Consider the following 17158-nt stretch of genomic DNA (forward strand, 5'->3'; position numbering starts at 1 on the left):
TGATCATTTGCTCAGAGAAGGAAAAATTGCTTCAAAGAGGGAGAAAAGATGAGCTCTCCAAGGAAGAACCTGGAGGTGGAAGGAAGACCATCCCATGCAAAAGAATGGGCATGAGTAAGGCACGAGGCAGATAGAGTTCTCTTTGGTAGAGCAGTGGTCCTCCCCTCTTAAAATATCCAGCCTGAGGCTCTTTGTGAACCCCTGCTGATTGACTGATTACCTTGATGCACCCTGCTGTGCACAAGGGGATTACTGTCCTCGCCCAATTGCCCTCTGTTTTGATTAAGGGTCAGTCATGAAGAAGAGAATTCATTCCAGCAAGTTAAAGCAGGATATTAAAGGACACAAAGTTTTCCAGGAACACTACAGGAATAAGCACTCGGTTGAGCTTTTAGAAGAGAGTCCTGGCCACCGAAGAAAATCCTCCCTCATTTGTGATCAGGAATTCACCATGGTTAAGAAGCAGTACAATCAAATCAGGAAGTGGACATCATCCAAAGTAGCTTCAGAAAATACCCGGCTCAGCCAGATCTCACTTCTGGAGAAACAGTGACCCAAGAAGACACTGGCTCTAACTCACATTTACCTTCCACATTTCACTGAGGTACACCTAACTGCCTAACGGGCAGAACCATAAGTACAAAAACAAAAACAAAAACAAAAAATCAATGTGGAAAACAGTGGTTGCTAACTTTCTAGGATCTAAATTCCAGGGAGGAATGCTAAAAGAAATAGGGATCCACTCCACCTCCAACCTGACACCCTCTCAAAGCTCCCAGAGAGTAACATTCAATGCTGAGAACCATAGACCTTTTCAGCTGTCACCAGAAAGCAGGAAGCAATAGTCAGATTACCCACATCGAGGAAAAAGAAAAGTCTAGCAGCATTTTAAGGAGACTGGGTGTTCTAGATAGATCAAAGATTCCAGAACTATGCAACCACTTGGCTTCAGTGAAGCCATTGTGAGTCTGGTTTGCAAAGAACTGCAGGAATTGATAGGGTTGTTTGTTTAAACATCCTGTCCAGCCACAAACTGATGGGAGACTAAAGGGGGCTATTTTTAGGGTGCATTTCCAAGTCTAAAAAAAAATGCTAGGAAAAGCAAAAGAAACAGACACTAGACTGAGCTTTCAGGAGTGAATCTGAAAGTTGGAACCCAGCTCTGAGTTTTGTTTGTCATATCAGTCCCTGCCGAGGAAAGCAAACAGCAGGTAACTGTAGAACACACCTGTCTATAGCAGCTGTTTGATGTTAGCAGGCTTTGATTGTCAACCAAGCAATTTGCTTAGGATTTGGAAACAAAGGAAGGAGATTGTCAAAAGCTGGAGGAGCAGGTGACATGCAGCATGCCTATGTGCTCCCAGCAGTAGGGAGGAGAATACGTGAGCCAGTGAGAGATTGGCACCAGAAGTGTTGCACTTTGAAAGAGTGACAGCCTCCTACAGGGGCAGTAATGGGATCTCTGAAACAAAGTGCCACCCCTCCCCCCCCCACACACACACACCAGTAAAGTCTTGATGTTGCTAAAGATCATGCTACCATGAAACCAGCTTCTAACCAGTGTCAGGGTGGGACCCAAGGGCAGAAGGGATTTCTTGACCCTTAACTTGGTTAGACAAAAACATCAGTAGAGTCTATGAAGAATGCCAGACAGAATGGTTTATAGTGTATAGTGACTAATCTATTATTGAAGAGTGTCTAAGCCTTTCTGTCCTTCAAGATCCACCTCCAGCCCCAAGTCAACTCATTCATTAATTCATTAAAGGTATGCTGGGTTCGGATGGACAGTGAATTGGGCTAGTCACAGTAACCATGGGGAGATGAGTAAAAGAGACAATCTTTTCTAAAGTAATTTATTTCTTTTTTTTTTTTTTTTTTTGCCAGTCGTGGGGCCCGAACTCTGGGCCTGGGCACTGTCCCTCAGCTCTTCAGCTCAAGGCTAGTGCTCTACCACTTGAGCCACAGCGCCACTTCCAGCTTTTTTCTGCTTATGTGGTGCTGAGGAATTGAACCCAGGGCCTCATGCACGCAAGGCAAGCACTCTACCACTGAGCCACCTTCCCAGCCCCTAAAGTAATTTATTTCTAATATGGAAGTGAGAAGTGGATAAGTAGCTCTAGTAACATGCTGGCAGGTGAAATAAAATAATGTTAAAATTCCAGGATGGGAGTTAGAATAGCAGCTTTTACTGGATTCTTTGTTATTTGGGGGGGAGTCTGCCCTTCTGTATCTTGAGAAAGGGTCATTGTCATGTTTGGGGTCATTTCTCTGAGGAAAAAAATATGTCTCTATGATATTTAGAGCAAACATATATGGTTTTAATTTAATTAAAAGCCAGACGTAGTGTGGGAAGTAATGAAGATCTTTCTGTGGATGAATGAAGAGACTCTATCATGGAAATATGAATGTAGTTCTGACCTTTTATTTTTTTCACTTCTCTTAACTCCAAGTTAAACTTAAATCCAAAATGTACTATGCCAAGGACAATTGGTCAGCATAAAATTAAGAACTCAAACTAGCATTTCATCATTCTCTTAAGGGAAATCCTGAAAACCAAGGACCAAATTTGAGCTTTTCCGTCAGACACCTCTAGGTCAGTGATAGAGCATTACTGAGGAAAAATCTGGAAAAGGAATGAGATCGTCACAAATACTGTGTCTCACACACTCTTCAAATCTGTTCCAAAAGTGGGATGGAGACAAGGAGTTATTTGGTGTATGAAAGAATAAGTGGATAGTTATCCAGAAAGAGGATCATCATGCAGCTAAACCACCCAGGAATCTTACTGCTGTGTTACCAGCAGCAAGTAGAACAAAGACCCACAAGTAACTCCCATTTTCCCCAGGCTTTCTATTTCCCAAGGCCTCATAGAGCAGGCCCAAGGTGATGAGACTCATTCAAGGAGAGCCTATTACCAAGTGGATTGTTGCCTTGTCTCTCCAGTACAGAGGTGTTGGACAGAACACCTGAAATCGTGGTGAATTCTAGATCTACACCCATTGTGATCTGCACACAATCATTGTGGATAATCCACTGAAGCAAAACTTGGTGCTGCCAAAATACAAGAAGGTGTTGGTCAGAAGATGGTTCCACATTCTTCTGGAGACACATGACACTGCTTCTTTTAAAATTCTCACCAATTTTTGTCCAGCCATCACATCTTCCCATTTGACAAATCAATGCTTGTTAAATATAGAAACATTTGTATCAAAGGAGAATATTTATATTCCCCAAACCATAAAACGTGTGCATTTGGGGAGTTTTCTCCCTGAGTTGATAAACATGAGGAGGAGGAAAGCACTGTCTTAAATAAAGGAAAATTGTGTTGTGCAGAAAACTTTCATAAAGTTTCATAAACTTTCATTGTTAGATATTTAGTATCACAAAATGCCAGTAGTACCTACCATTCATTTAATCTCATGGCATACATTTCTAAATGCCCTCCTGGCACTGGCATAACCTCTTAGAATTATTGTCCTAAGCTTTTGCTTTAGTGATATGGAGACCAGAAAGACTTTTACCATGCCTTGCTGCATGCCTTGTTAGAGGCAATAACCAACAGTCAAACTAATGGCTTGATAAAGAAGAGAACACAAAGCTAGAGAAAAACTAGATTGCTATTATCTCAGTAATAGTCAGTCAACATTCAGGTTACTTCCTTACATTCAACTCTAAAAACTTGGAGCAACACAAGGGTTCTTTTTTCTATCAGCCAAATTATTATCAATTTCAATGCTTTCCTGGGGCCATTTCCACAAAGCCTTTTGGATGTATCCTTCTTCCAACAGCCAAGGTTAAAACTATTTTCTTATTGCTAGGTAATGTCTTCACAGACACCCCTGATCCTCATCCTATGCTTGACCCAGGTCCCTGTATCACCAAGGGTGGGTAGGGAAATGAGTCTAGAATGGAGAAAGACATACCAAAAGATGTCTGGAAGCCATGACTTGGCAGCTGAAAATACAATGGCTTATATTTGGGCAGAATTAGCATCAAAACTTCAAAAGCCACCTGCACTCTGAATCCCCCTGCTTCTGAAGCAGACTTGCATGGCAGGCTTCTTGTGGAGGAGAATAAAACTTGCCCCCACCCCACCCCATTTGCCACATCTCAAAAGAGAAGACTAGATGGAGTTGGATTGTTTCCACTGGATATGTAAAACTCTTCCTGAGCAGAATCCACACTGAAATTTTTTAAGGACATCTAGTCTCTTAATTCTTAGCTCACAGAGGTTTGGCCTCTGTTCAGCTATCAGACTTCTTCCACTCACCTGTGGGCTGGTTCTTTCCAAAATAGGACTACAACAAATTGTGCTGAAAATAGCTCCTTGGGGGCCATTTCCCTGTGAAGGGAGCATGTAAATGTTATGTGCCCTGTCCCTCAGCCTGTCCAAGAGGTCAAGGACAGTGGAAGGAACATTGTACCAAGTGTCCTGAGATCTAGATCTTATCCTTACCCCTTGAGATTTTGTTTTATCACCAACATGTCAGCTCTTAATTTTCCCATCTGTAAAAGTGACTTTATCTCCATCATAGGTTTGCTGTGCAATTCAAATAATGCAGTGGTTATGAAAGTACTTTGGGAAGCTGTAAGAATTATAATAATGTTATTCCTTGACTATAGATTAACGAATATAATAAAATTGCTATTGCCAGTATTAGCATAATAGCACAGATTGTCCTTCCCTTTAATGAGATTCATCACAGATAAAAATGCTCCTCTTTGTCCTTACTTTTTCTCACCATCTTTCTTCAAGAAGAGGCCATGCAGTTCATTGTTCATCAGGCATATGCCTCTGAAGGTTCCAGAAGGCCATTCTGCCTAACAAGACATTGTTTAGATTCAGATTAGACATCTTCTAGATGAACAGCTCCCTGAACAGCTCTAGTAAAAGGGTCAACAAGTATTTTAGACTGGTAAGTGTGAAAAAGAAACTCCAGTAGAAATCAAATTGGTTTTTAAAACACACTCAGTTTTGCAAATAGCTGGACATTTTTGCCAATTATAGGACAGTACTTCTCAGCCTAGCCAGAGAGAATCTGTGCTGACTTGTAGACCCTGGTAGGAGCTGGCTGGCCAGCTTTACCTACGGGCACCTGGTAACCCTGCTCTGTGGATGGGCAGCTGTTTGACAAAGGCCAGAATGAGGCTCCATCACAGCAGAGTGAGCACAGGGCCAGCAGCACTACCGACAGCTTAGCATGCAGTTTCTCTCTCTGAAACTAAATGTCACACTGCTGATATGAAATTCATTGCAAGTCTTCTCTTCATTACCTCGCTTGCTGCTTCTCTCTCACAGGCTCCATGAAGATTTCCATAGTTACCAAGCTTTCTACATAGAGTAATCTCCAATCACCAACAGCCTGTCCTAATACCATGAGCTGCTGTTCCCTTTCCTCTCAATCTTTCTCCCCATTTCCTTTCCTAGCACAAGGTTAGAACAATGGCTTGGTACTCGCTGAGTAAGCAATTTATAAACTACTCTCTTCTCCCTTCCCTATTTCCCTTAGAGGAACCTATCTGCCAAAAGAAGCCACTACCGAGACCATCCTTTCTCTTTCTCAAAAAAAAACCTTCCTGATAATCGCCCTATATTTTTAAGATTCCTTTGGCTTGACCTTTAGCTGTGGACTTTCTGAAAGCTGGATTGTGCCCTGTCTCCAATTAGCTATTCAAGCAGGTTTTTATGTCTTTGTAAAAGTGACATCCATAAAAGGGGAAGTCACTGGAGGGAGGTAGCCAGGGAGGACACTGCACCCTGCCTTGGAACACAGGCGGACTGCTGACAGCACCTGAACTGATGGGTGAGAGGTGACCTTGGGTTGGAAACAAAGGGCTAAGCCCTGGAAGCCTGCTTCCTAGTTCCCTGCCACAACACAGAAACTCACCCTGGGTAGCACAAAAGCACAGAAAACAAAGGCTCGTTTGGCATCTCTGATAACATCTTTGGGAGTGAATAAGACAAATAACTTAAAAGGGGTAGGGGAGATCGATGACGCTGCTAACTTGAGACTGTCCATATGAGAGACTCTGATTTATCAGCCTTCATAAGAACTGATAAGCTCTCAAAATAAGCGTTCTGTGATCCGCAGCTGTACCTCCTGGTAGTCTGGGTGTGTTGCTCTCCCAGTTGGAGGGCAGAAGGGAAGTCACTGATAGGAACTACAAATATACATTTTGGTGTCATTAGTCACTGATTTATGGATTTGCCTTATTGTCATGGTGATGTTAATTGTGGCATTCCAAGGTACAACCCAAAGCAGGCAAAGATAATATTTCAGAACAGGTTTTGAGTAGGGAAATTAAAACCATTGCTAAAAGTGGAAACCTGTCATTTTTTTTATTGGTATTATTATGAAGGCTCTGTTCCTTGCATTAGCAGCCGGAGTCAGAGAAACCATGCAGCCACTTGGAAAGGAGGAGGGCAGTTCTCCCCAGGGCAGGGGGATGTGCAGCATCCAGCAGGGAGAGGAAAGCTATTATTAAAAATAAGAATAAGAAAATAGAGCTGTAAAGTGGGTGCGTAGCTAGGCTGAATATTGGTGCTGAACAGTGTCTGAGGACCGGCTGGGGCTGGCTGAGTAAGATTAAAATCTGCAGGGAAATTTTGTTCCTTAGCACTGGCAGAAATTAGGAATAAATTCAATTGCATTCTGCACAATAGCTAGAAGCGATTGAGGTTAAGTGGCCTGGCTCTCTGATGCATTAGTATTACTGAGCACTCTCTGCTCACGTGACTCGGTGCGATCTGCTCTTGGAACATATCGCCATGGCAACTGATGATTTCTATTACAGTACATTCAAGTGCACATTCTAGGCCTGTCATTCGTTTGGAAATTTCCAGTTAAAATATTTATTTATGAAAAAGGCTGGGGGAAAAAAAAGGGAAAGGAAAGGAAAGAAAGGAAAAGCCACCTCCACACTCTTGCAGGGATAGAAAATTAAAAAAAAAAGAACCCTGACGCAGAATGATTTATCTGCAGACAAGAAGAGAATATTGCATTTTCTCTTCACTATGGCCACCAAACAAAAAATTTCCCATGAGGTGGTCAACTTTGTTGGGGAGGGTGCAAGTTGGAATCTTACCTACTGTGGTTTTTGTGTGCAGGTGTGGTGTCGGACTGAATGCAGAATGACAGAAGTGGCCTTGAAAAGCTGCAGATCAGACTTTCCATTTGACTCTCTGAGGCACATGGTTCCAATTTGAGCTTCCCACTAAGGTACTGCAACACTTTATCTTCGTCAAAGCAGCTGAGAAAGAGCTTCCCTCACCTCTCAGTCATGAGGAAAGGGTAAAGCGACCTCTCATTTGATGGGTCCATATTCTGGGGTCCCTAAGGAGTCTCAGTTCTTACCCCAGTAAAACAAGAGGGAGGCCTGGGCCATAACATTTCAGACTTTGCTTCCCTAGAAGCCATAATTTTGTTCCACGTGGCTTTTCTGCTCCTTCCAAACACTTAGCATGGAACTTCAGGGAGCTCTCCTTCCCTACCTCCAGCCCTTTTAGGAAGACTTATACATGGCCACTGGCTTCTCCCTGGAGGAAGACAGCCAAGGGTTAAACTAAACCTTTCCTGAGAAAGAAATCATTATTTCTTGGCCATGTACTAGACGGGGGATGGGTTGCTAACGAGGCCTCCTAGCTTTGTAGACTTTTTCCCCTTAGTCAAGCATATTAAATATGTTAATAAAAGATTCCCAAATGCTTTCTCTATCAGAAGCTTCCAGGTGGCTGCAATGACCCTAGGTGCCCAATTACCTGCTGAGGGCATCCCATGACTCACAGATGGTTCTCTCTCTCACTATTAAAATCTCCATGATTTCTTTTTGTGCTGTGGCTGCTACAGAGTCTAATTGGAATCACATGCGAGTTTCATAGCTAGAACCCAGAAGTCACTGAGATGCTGGTTTGAAATACCCAAGTCTGAAATACCTCAAACCTGGTGAGTCTGAATCACCCCGTGAGAGGTGTGAAAATCTGCAGTCTTACAACCAAACAAATTGACTAATACTGCACGTGCACAGAAATATTAGGACTGTCTTTAAAAACTTATTCCACTAACATCGTAGTGTCTCCTTATAAGGCTAGCTCAATGCTAGAAGTCTCCTGGGAAATTCCCAACCATTACTCATATAGAATGGGACAAAAAAGAGAAAGACTATTTTTTAAATGTAAGGAGTGGATTGATAGTTGTGGTTGTAGAGATTCCCTATTAGAGACATTCATGAATTCAGTCCTGTTCATATGAACGCATTTTCTATGCCACCAAGTAATTTTTTAAAAGCTTCCTTTAAAAAAAAACAGATTGAACAACATGCCAATCCAACTGCTCCAAGGAAAGAGTGTACATATAGAATGGATATGACTGATTAGATATTGAAGGTGAATTGCATGGTTGAACTTTTAATCCCATTCAGCAGTTTTGATTATGAGTATTTATAAGACTAGTGTTTTGCTTACATATTGCTAACTGTACGTGTAAGGGAGCCAGCATCAAAGATGACAGCATTAAAGTCAGAAGCTGACCAGGGATGTGCGTGTTCAGTGTTCAGCAGAGAAGATAAGCAAGCATAGAACAAACCCAGGTCCCCTGTACTGTATGTCTCCCTATTCTACAAAGGTAAGTACTGTCTGGATATGCAACTCTTTTTTTTTTTTTTTTGAGGAATTCAAGATAAAGCCTTTGATGTCAATACCCCTGAAGTCAATCTTTTTTTTTCCTTATCTGTAAGTATAGTGTAAAGAAGTTGTTCTATTGATCCAGAAGTGTGAATAACTATGTAAGGTGAACTGGTGGGCACTTAAAGAAATTAGAGCAATGAGAGTTAATTCCTGAATCAATCCAAGACTTCACACACACACACACACACACACACACACACACGATTTTGTGAGCTCTAGGACAGAGAAAACAAAAGATCAATTTAAGACACTTTTCTAAAAGTCTGGAATACTGAGTATGAATATTGCTTTTTCAGATTCTGGGTTGGATTACAGACCCACAGACCTTGTCCAGTCAAGTAAAGACAGGACACCTAGCCTAGAATCACTTCGGCCAAGCCTAGCTTGGGCTGCAGCCTTTGTGTGGGGCAGCAGCATCACCTAGTGATGTAGTGCTCTAAGTACAAGCTCTTTTTTCCTGGCAACTGTTTGATCAAACTGCAATAAGATCAATTATCCACGTCAATAAGAAGAATAGGATAGATAATCCCAAACTGAAGATGACTTCAATTCCATCTGTATTTACTCTGGAATGTATTGTGTAACTATAGAGCTTTCAAGTTTTCCATAAAGTAACATGAAAGAGGGCGAGTTCATGCCAGGCAGGACCAATGTGGGAGGCAGGAGGAGTTAGCAAGATTAAAAGGAGCCTGGGTTATTGTGTCAGTTCAGGTTTCCCCAGAAGCAGGTATTGAGATAGCATTAGAAGTACAAGAGATTTAGTGAGAGATCAAGTGGAGTCAAATCAGGGTAGTCCGGTAGAGTCTTTCATTCTGCCATGCAAGTCTGACATCTGTCAGAAAGAGGGGGAAGAAAGGAAGGTTGAGGTGGGAAGGACCTCAGGTTACAGTCCAGCTCAGAGAGCAGCTTGGCCAATCCAACGAAGCAACCTGGTGCAAAGATGACTGCTGGCGAGCAGTCCTATAGTGACAGAAGAGAGGGGCCGTCTTCTGGCAGAGATAGGCCCACTGTGCATGGTCATCGGCCAGTAGCTGCTCCATTCACAAGTGGACGCCATCAACTAAGTGCACTCTGTGACAGGTTCCCCCTTGAGGGAGACCGGAACAGCATGCCTCTACAGCTGCTGGGGACTTGAAGGGCAGCTGCCCTATGATCCTGTATTTACCTGCAGATCCTCATGTCCACACACTGTCAAAAGGAACACTGTGGATTAATGCATCTAAATCGAGGAGTTGAAAATCTAGCACTTATTCTGCCATCCCATTAACTAATATCAACTAGAAATAGGAACTCCTGGGCAGCATTTACTAATCTCCCCTTTCTAAACAGCAAGCCGCCTGCCTTTCCCAGTGTGTTCTCTGCCCAGGAAACCAAGTTCAATGTCAACAACCTGGAACACCAACTGCACTTAAGCTTCTTTATACAGCATACGTTGGGTCTGAAAATGTCTATATCCTGCCCAAGGCATGAACAGTGAGTGACCTCACATTTCTACCAATTCTCTCCTGCCCACAAATGGTCTTTGATACTATTGACCACAAGATGCTGCTACCCAGGTGATATGACCTGATCTCTGTATTTGAAAACATGAAGAAACGTAAGTTCAAGGATTTTTAAAAATCCAATTTGGGTGAATTAAGAAGCAGCCCTACAGGCAAGGGCACTAAGTTTTCAAATCACAGTGAAGCCACAAAGACCCAGGATGCCTAAAATGAAAAAAGAAATGCAAGGAGCCTCTTGGAAAGATCTAAGAGTGAAAGAAAGGCCACTACAGAAGTAGAAAGAATAAATGAGAGAGAGAGAGGGGGGGGGGAAGAGCTAAAAAAAATGAAAAGAAAGAAGAATGAATGTATAGCTCTTTCTAAGGCTCATCAAGAAAAGAAGATAAGGGCAAAAGAGAAAGAATGAGTTGACATAACCAAGGAAATTAGAAGCAAGGCAAAGGCAGACAGTCTGGGGAGGGTTAGCACCGGCAATAAAGTAGCTGGACTAATAAATGAGAAGGGGAGTGAAATTAATGATGACTCTGAGTGGCACTGATACCGAGCTGCTCTTTTAAATTGGTCTTTAACAAGAAAAATAAAGGAAGGGAGCATAGATAATTAGGAAGTAATGAAGACCTTTAAATATAGATGTTGAAATAAACCAGGTATGGGAATACTTGAAAACATGGTACAATATGTAAAGCAGCAGGTCCAGATAATGCACGTTCCCTAACCTTTAGGGAATTGGTTAATGAACTTGCAGAACCACTGGCCATTATTTTCAAAGGCTCCAAGAGACCAAGGACTATAAAATGAAAATATTTGGCCAATTTTTTTACCAAATAAAAAAGGGGGCTTTGGTAATTAGTTTACCTGCCACTATATATTTTCTCCCTTGCCTTGAGGAAGTTACAATGACAAATGGAAATTGAAAGAGTAAAACACCTGAAAGAAACCATGGGCAGGGAGCAGTTAGCTGGTAATAGTACATGGTTTAAGATCAGGGATAATACAGGTGTTTGACTTCCTGCTCAACTGAATGCATTTGGGGATTGTATAATTCTATTTCCATGATTTGGGCTGATATAAAAATCAGTTCACATCCCAGGAAGTATTGCAAAGGAGAGAAAAGTTCCATAATAGGTGTCAATCTAGGATGTTCAGTTTTCCAAGGATAATCTACAGATGTGTAATGGCATGTACATGCAGTATTGAGGACCTCTCAGCTTGCCCTTTAATAACTAGATTGCAATGAGTTATTCTTTATCGAACCAAGTAACACATTCTTATAGAAAAACAAAGATACAAATAATCAACACTAATCATCTAAACTCTTGCTACTGCTTATAAAACTCGGTACATTTATATCCATAAGTTTTCCAATGAATATAAAGATAGAAGTTATGTTTATAAACATGAGATGGTCCTAAAATAAGATGGTCTGTGTGTGTTTTGTGTGTGTGTGTGTGCGTGTGTGTGTGTGTGTGTGTGTGTGTATGTAATATAACTGGCTTTTTCCTACACATTATAAATGTACATCTGTTCTTTTTTTTGAACTTTTTCATTGTCAAGGTGATGTATAGAGGGATTACAGTTACATAACAAAGGTAATAAGTACTTTTCTTTTCAAACTTGTTCTGTGTATGTGTGTGTCGCTGTTGCATTGGTCCCTCCCTTATCCTTTGTCTCACCATCCTGTAGTTCCCCTTCTCTTCTCTAATTCAAATAAAACGTATATACAATACCAGGGTACCAAAATCAAATACAGTGACAACAGGGGCTATATTACAGGGAGAAGAACAAACAGACAAACAAAAAGAATCACATAATACGTTTTTTAAAAAAGCACTTCTCTAGCCATAAAAGAAATGCAAATCAAAACAACATTGAGATTCCACCTCACCCCAGTTAGAATGGCTATAATCAAGAACTCTAATAACAACAGATGCCCGAGGGGATGTGGCCAAAAGGGAACACTACTGCACTATTGGTTAGAGTGTAAACTTGTTCAACCACTCTGGAAAGCAGTATGGAGATTCCTCAAAAGACTCCACATAGAGCTCCCCTATGACCCAGCAATCCCACTTCTGGGGATTTACCCAAATGATCACAAACAAGGCTATACTAAAGCTACCAGCACAACTATGTTCATTGCAGCATTATTCACCATAGTTAAGATATGGAATCAACCCAGATGCCCCTCAGTAGATGAATAGATCAAGAAAATGTGATACACATATATGCACACACATAAACACACACACACACACACACACACACACACACATTGGAATTCTATGCTTCCATCAGAAAGAATGACACCACCCCATTTGTTAGAAAATGGAAAGACTTGGAAAAGATCATATTAAGTGAAGTAAGCCAGACCCAAAGAAACATAGGTCCCATGGTTTGCAATCATTAGTATACGTCTAGGATAATCTTAGCAGATCAATAAAGTAGCTCAATAGCTATATACATATGACCATATAGGATGATGCTAAGCTAAATGACTCCAAGACATGGACACAAGAGATTTGTCTTTGTTGTCATTGTTTTTAACATCTTTTCATTTTAAATTGCTACTGTTATTTACAGTTACATCAGTAAGGTGATGGATACATTTCTTGTTGAGCATTGTTACCCCATCCTTTGTTTTTCTCCTACCATCCTTTCCCTCCCCCACCTCCCCTTTTCCCCCCCTCAAAGTTGTAAAGTTCATTTCCAACATAGTATCTTGTGATTATCATTGTTACAATGGGTCATAATGTATCCTTGTTTCAACATTTTGTTATTCCCCTTCCCCTCCCCAAATTAGATAAATGTATATACAAGATGCAAGGTATTTAACCCAGATACAGTGACAACAGGGTATACCATTGGAGGAAGAACATACAAAAGAAACAAAAAAAATCACATAGTGCATTAAAAACAACAACAACAAAGAAAAACCTCTTGTGTCCATATCTTGGGGTTCATTTCATTTAGCTTCATCTCATATGGTCATACATACAAAAACATGGAATGCTTCATGAATTTTCATGTCATACTTGTGCAGGGGCCATACTAATCTTCTCTGTATCATTCCAATTTTAGTATATACACTGCCGAAATGAGCACTAGAATAAAATTCTGTACAAAGAATTGCCCAGCCAATTGTCCTTCTTTTAGGAATTTTGTTCTGTATTGCTAACTTACTTTCAAGAAAGAAAGCATTAATATTCCACAAACAATAAATGAACCATCAGCTTTCTTATATGCACACCAACTAGAGGTCATAAAAAATTATCTTTTCAGTACAGCAACATTTTTTTTGGGGGGGGGTCCGGTTGCAGGCCTGAACTCTGGGCCTGGGCGCTGTCCCTCAGCTCTTCAGCTCAAGGTTAGTGCTCTACCACTTGAGCCACAGCGCCACTTCCAGCTTTTTTCTTTTTGCTTATGTGGTGCTGAGGAATCGAACCCAGGGCCTCATGCATGCAAGGCAAGTGCTCTACCACTGAGCCACCTTCCCAGCCCCCACAGCAACATTTTTTAACATCAGATAGAACATGGCACCTAAATAAGGAAATTTGTACCTTTTCTATACTGATTCAAATGATTTGGGGGAGGAAGTGTAGTTTGTGTGTGCTTCTCCTCTCCTTCTCTTAGAAGTATCCATATATGCAATAAAGGGATTTTTTTTATCAGATAAATAACAAACACAAAATTTAGAATGGTGGCTGCCTCCACAGGGAAAGCCAAGTTTCAGAGGAATGAGCAAAGATACTTAGGTGCTACAACACTGGCAGTGTTTCAGCCCCCATAGAGCATCACACACTCACTTTATTGTTCTGCTTCATAACTTATATATGTGTTAGAAGCATCTGAATGTATCAGCTGCAGAGAGGGGATTATGTTCACTCAGTAGTTTTAAATTTTCACTTTCTAATACTTCATATAGTGTTCTAATGTCCCCCAAAAGCATACACAGTTTTTCACTGCTAAACCCAGGCTCAATACCTTGCTGGCTGGATGGCTGCAAGAATACATTACAGTACGTCTCTTGAGGATTCTGCAATCCCCTCAGAGAAGTGGCTGTGCCCTCACCCCTCAAGTAGAGAATTCCTCTCCTCTGGAGAATCAGGAAGGGAGAGAAATGAAGCAGAACCTACAACAGACATGGTTCTAGAGGAATTCCCTTAGGCTGACAGCTATGACCTTGCCCATTCTCCAGTCCTTTTCTAAAAATACATTCCAAATTCTGGTAAACTATTAGAGGAAAATAGCCTATTTTTAAAGTAGAGGTCCCAAATAGCTAGATCATTTTGCTTAAGCAATGAGCCAAGTCACTTCTAATGAGGTTGTGGCATTACTGGAAATAAGTGATATATTTAAATAAATAGTCCATACATTACCCTAATAAATCATTTGAAAAATATTCTCAAGTGCACTAAATGTATTTTTAGTGGCATATGTCTGACCTTTCTAAAAGAAGAAAGATAATGCTGGAACATTTTGAGAATAAACATTTATCCAAATTAGTAGTCGGGACACTGGTAAAATTGTTTTACATTTTCTGAACACCGTTAACTAGACCTTATGCCTCAAAAACAATTTATTTTTCCTACCTTTAATAAAATACAGAATCTGTCGTTAAAACAGCAGGAATATGAGGGCAGAAAGTTTTCTGATGACCCAATGAGAAATCCCATAATGGCGCTATTACCTCACAGCCTCGGGCAGGATGGATATGTGTATTTGCAACATTTCCTAAAATGACTTGCAGACCATAAAATTTTAGTTTTTTTTATGACTACATTTCCAATGTGTTTCAAAATCGCGCTGTATCCTTTTTTTATAATATTCACAATAAAAATGTAAATAAGACCCATTTATTCAACAAACCCATGAAGCACCTGCTCTTTCTTGCCCGGTACTCCATTGGGGATGCTGAGGACTGCCCTCCTAATCTTTACAGTCCAGGATATCTTATGAAGGCCCTGCACTAAAGCTGTTTTACAGCCTTTGTGTAGTCCCTTCATTCCCTCAGGAAGAAGACACAGAATTGCTCTTCTTCCAGGGTTGCTCAGATCAGGAGTCCATGAGGGGGAAGTTCCATGCCTATACTGTGCTCACCGTACCTGCCTCTTCCACTCACATCTGTGTTAGCCGCTCACTTCACATCTCCATCTGCCTCTGACCCTGCACTATATTCACTTCCCCTCTGTTTCACGTCATCTCTTTCCCTCCCTGTTCATTTCCTTTCCCTCTCCCTCACTCTCTTCTCTCTTCCCTTTACTAAACACATTCACGCTGCTCTCTCTTCCAGAAACTCTTCAACCACTATGCTCTCACTTCAGTCCTCTGCTCTACCCATGCTACAGTTGGCACTACTCACTAAGGTTTGCTTTGGCATCGTAAGCTCCCAAATGACAGCTTTGCTTTCCTCTTCTCATTTACTTTCTACAGCAGCTGATGCTGGGAACCTGACATCATCCCTCTGCTTTTGCGCTTTGCAGAGACCCTTCTGCTTTTCCTTCTGTGAGCTCCTTCCCGGCCCCTTCACCAGCTCCCCTTTATTAACCCATCCCTCCAGGATTAACACTCACACGCCAAATGTACCCCCATCTTATCTTGCTGCTCTGACCACTGGGAAAGCACATGCTCTCCTCATGGGCTAACTCATAGTTGCTCATGGGGGGTCTTTGGGTCAGCTTATCTCTGTGCCTGAAATGCTGTCCCTCGCATTTTTAGTTCAGTCATTCTTCTTCCCATCTTCTTTTTCTTTCTTTATTTTTTGGGTACGGTTGTGGAGCCTGAACTCTGGGCCTGGGCGCTGTCCCTCAGCTCTTCAGCTCAAGGCTAGTGCTCTACCACTTGAGCCACAGCGCCACTTCCGGCTTTTTTTTTTTTTTTTTTTTGCTTATGTGATGCTGAGGAATTGAACCCAGGGCCTCAAGCATGCAAGGCAAGCGCTCTATCACTGAGCCACCTTCCCAGCCCCTTTCCCCATCTTCTTAAATCCCACTCATCATCTAGGGACTAGCTTAAATGGAAGGCAGCATGTCGTAGCTGGGTGTGGGACTCTAGAGGCAGAGGTGCAGCTTTAAATCCTAGCTCTCGTTGATCTGCCTGACCTAGGGCAAGTTGCCTGTGCCTTGGTTTACTCAATGATAGAATGCAGCATATACTATCCTATACTACACCATATCTGCCTCTGGATATTATTGGGAAAATTGATGAGTTAATGAGTGTAACATCCGTAGAGTGATGCCTAGCCTATATCGCAAGTACTTTGTATGTTTGTTTAAGGGGGAAAAACGTCAACACTAAAAGTATTTATTGAGCACCTAAGCTTTTAATCACCTCTTTGTAGCCCATTTGTCACCATGCATTCTACCCTTTCTATAAAAGCTGAGCAAATGTTTGTTGAAGGAGTGGGAGACTCTCCATCAGCGGTGAGTTTTCCATGACAAGTTAGAGGACACGGGCCTAAGATTTCCTTAGAGCTAGTTTGGTAGAGGGTGGCGTTGGGATGTTATTAAGCACCACCACTTTCCATTGCCACAATTTCTTCAACCCTGTAAGCTGATCTTGTGGCAGGTTCCCTAACATTGCCAAGCCTAATTATTGCAAACCAGATCGGCACACACTGTACCTTTCTATATCACATCAGTGGAACTTTATTTTCCATCCTCCATACCTGTTTCCTTCTCTGTGTGTCATTAATGGGCTTTATATTTAAAACATGAAAAGCCAATAAAAAACCAAAACCACAAATCAACAGTGCTTTGTTCAAGAATGTCTTATTTAATCAAGAAACTTTCCCAAGTAATGCACGCAGTTCACCCTCCAGCTACCAGATGGCTTTGGGGAAATGGGAGCAGAGAGCATGTAAGAGAAAAAAAAAGCTGTGTTCTCTGCCCTTGAGGATTCTCAATGCCATATATGATTAGAATATATCACTCCCTCCTAGGCAAGCATCTTTAGAAATCAAAGATGTTCCCATAACCCA

At 41.5% G+C, this 17158-nt stretch overlaps 1 non-coding gene across 1 annotated transcript; it reads right to left on the reverse strand.

The window, feature by feature from the left end:
- Window positions 1-13177: 13177 nt before the first annotated feature.
- Window positions 13178-13282, reverse strand: LOC138829768 (U6 spliceosomal RNA). The gene has a single exon (XR_011372727.1). It is a non-coding gene; the product is annotated as a U6 spliceosomal RNA (small nuclear RNA).
- Between the last annotated feature and the right edge of the window lie 3876 nt (window positions 13283-17158).

This window comes from Dipodomys merriami, unplaced genomic scaffold (assembly GCF_024711535.1).
Source record: "Dipodomys merriami isolate MVZ:Mamm:240054 unplaced genomic scaffold, mDipMer1.0.p SCAF_176, whole genome shotgun sequence".
In the NCBI taxonomy this organism is placed as follows: Eukaryota; Metazoa; Chordata; class Mammalia; order Rodentia; family Heteromyidae; genus Dipodomys; species Dipodomys merriami.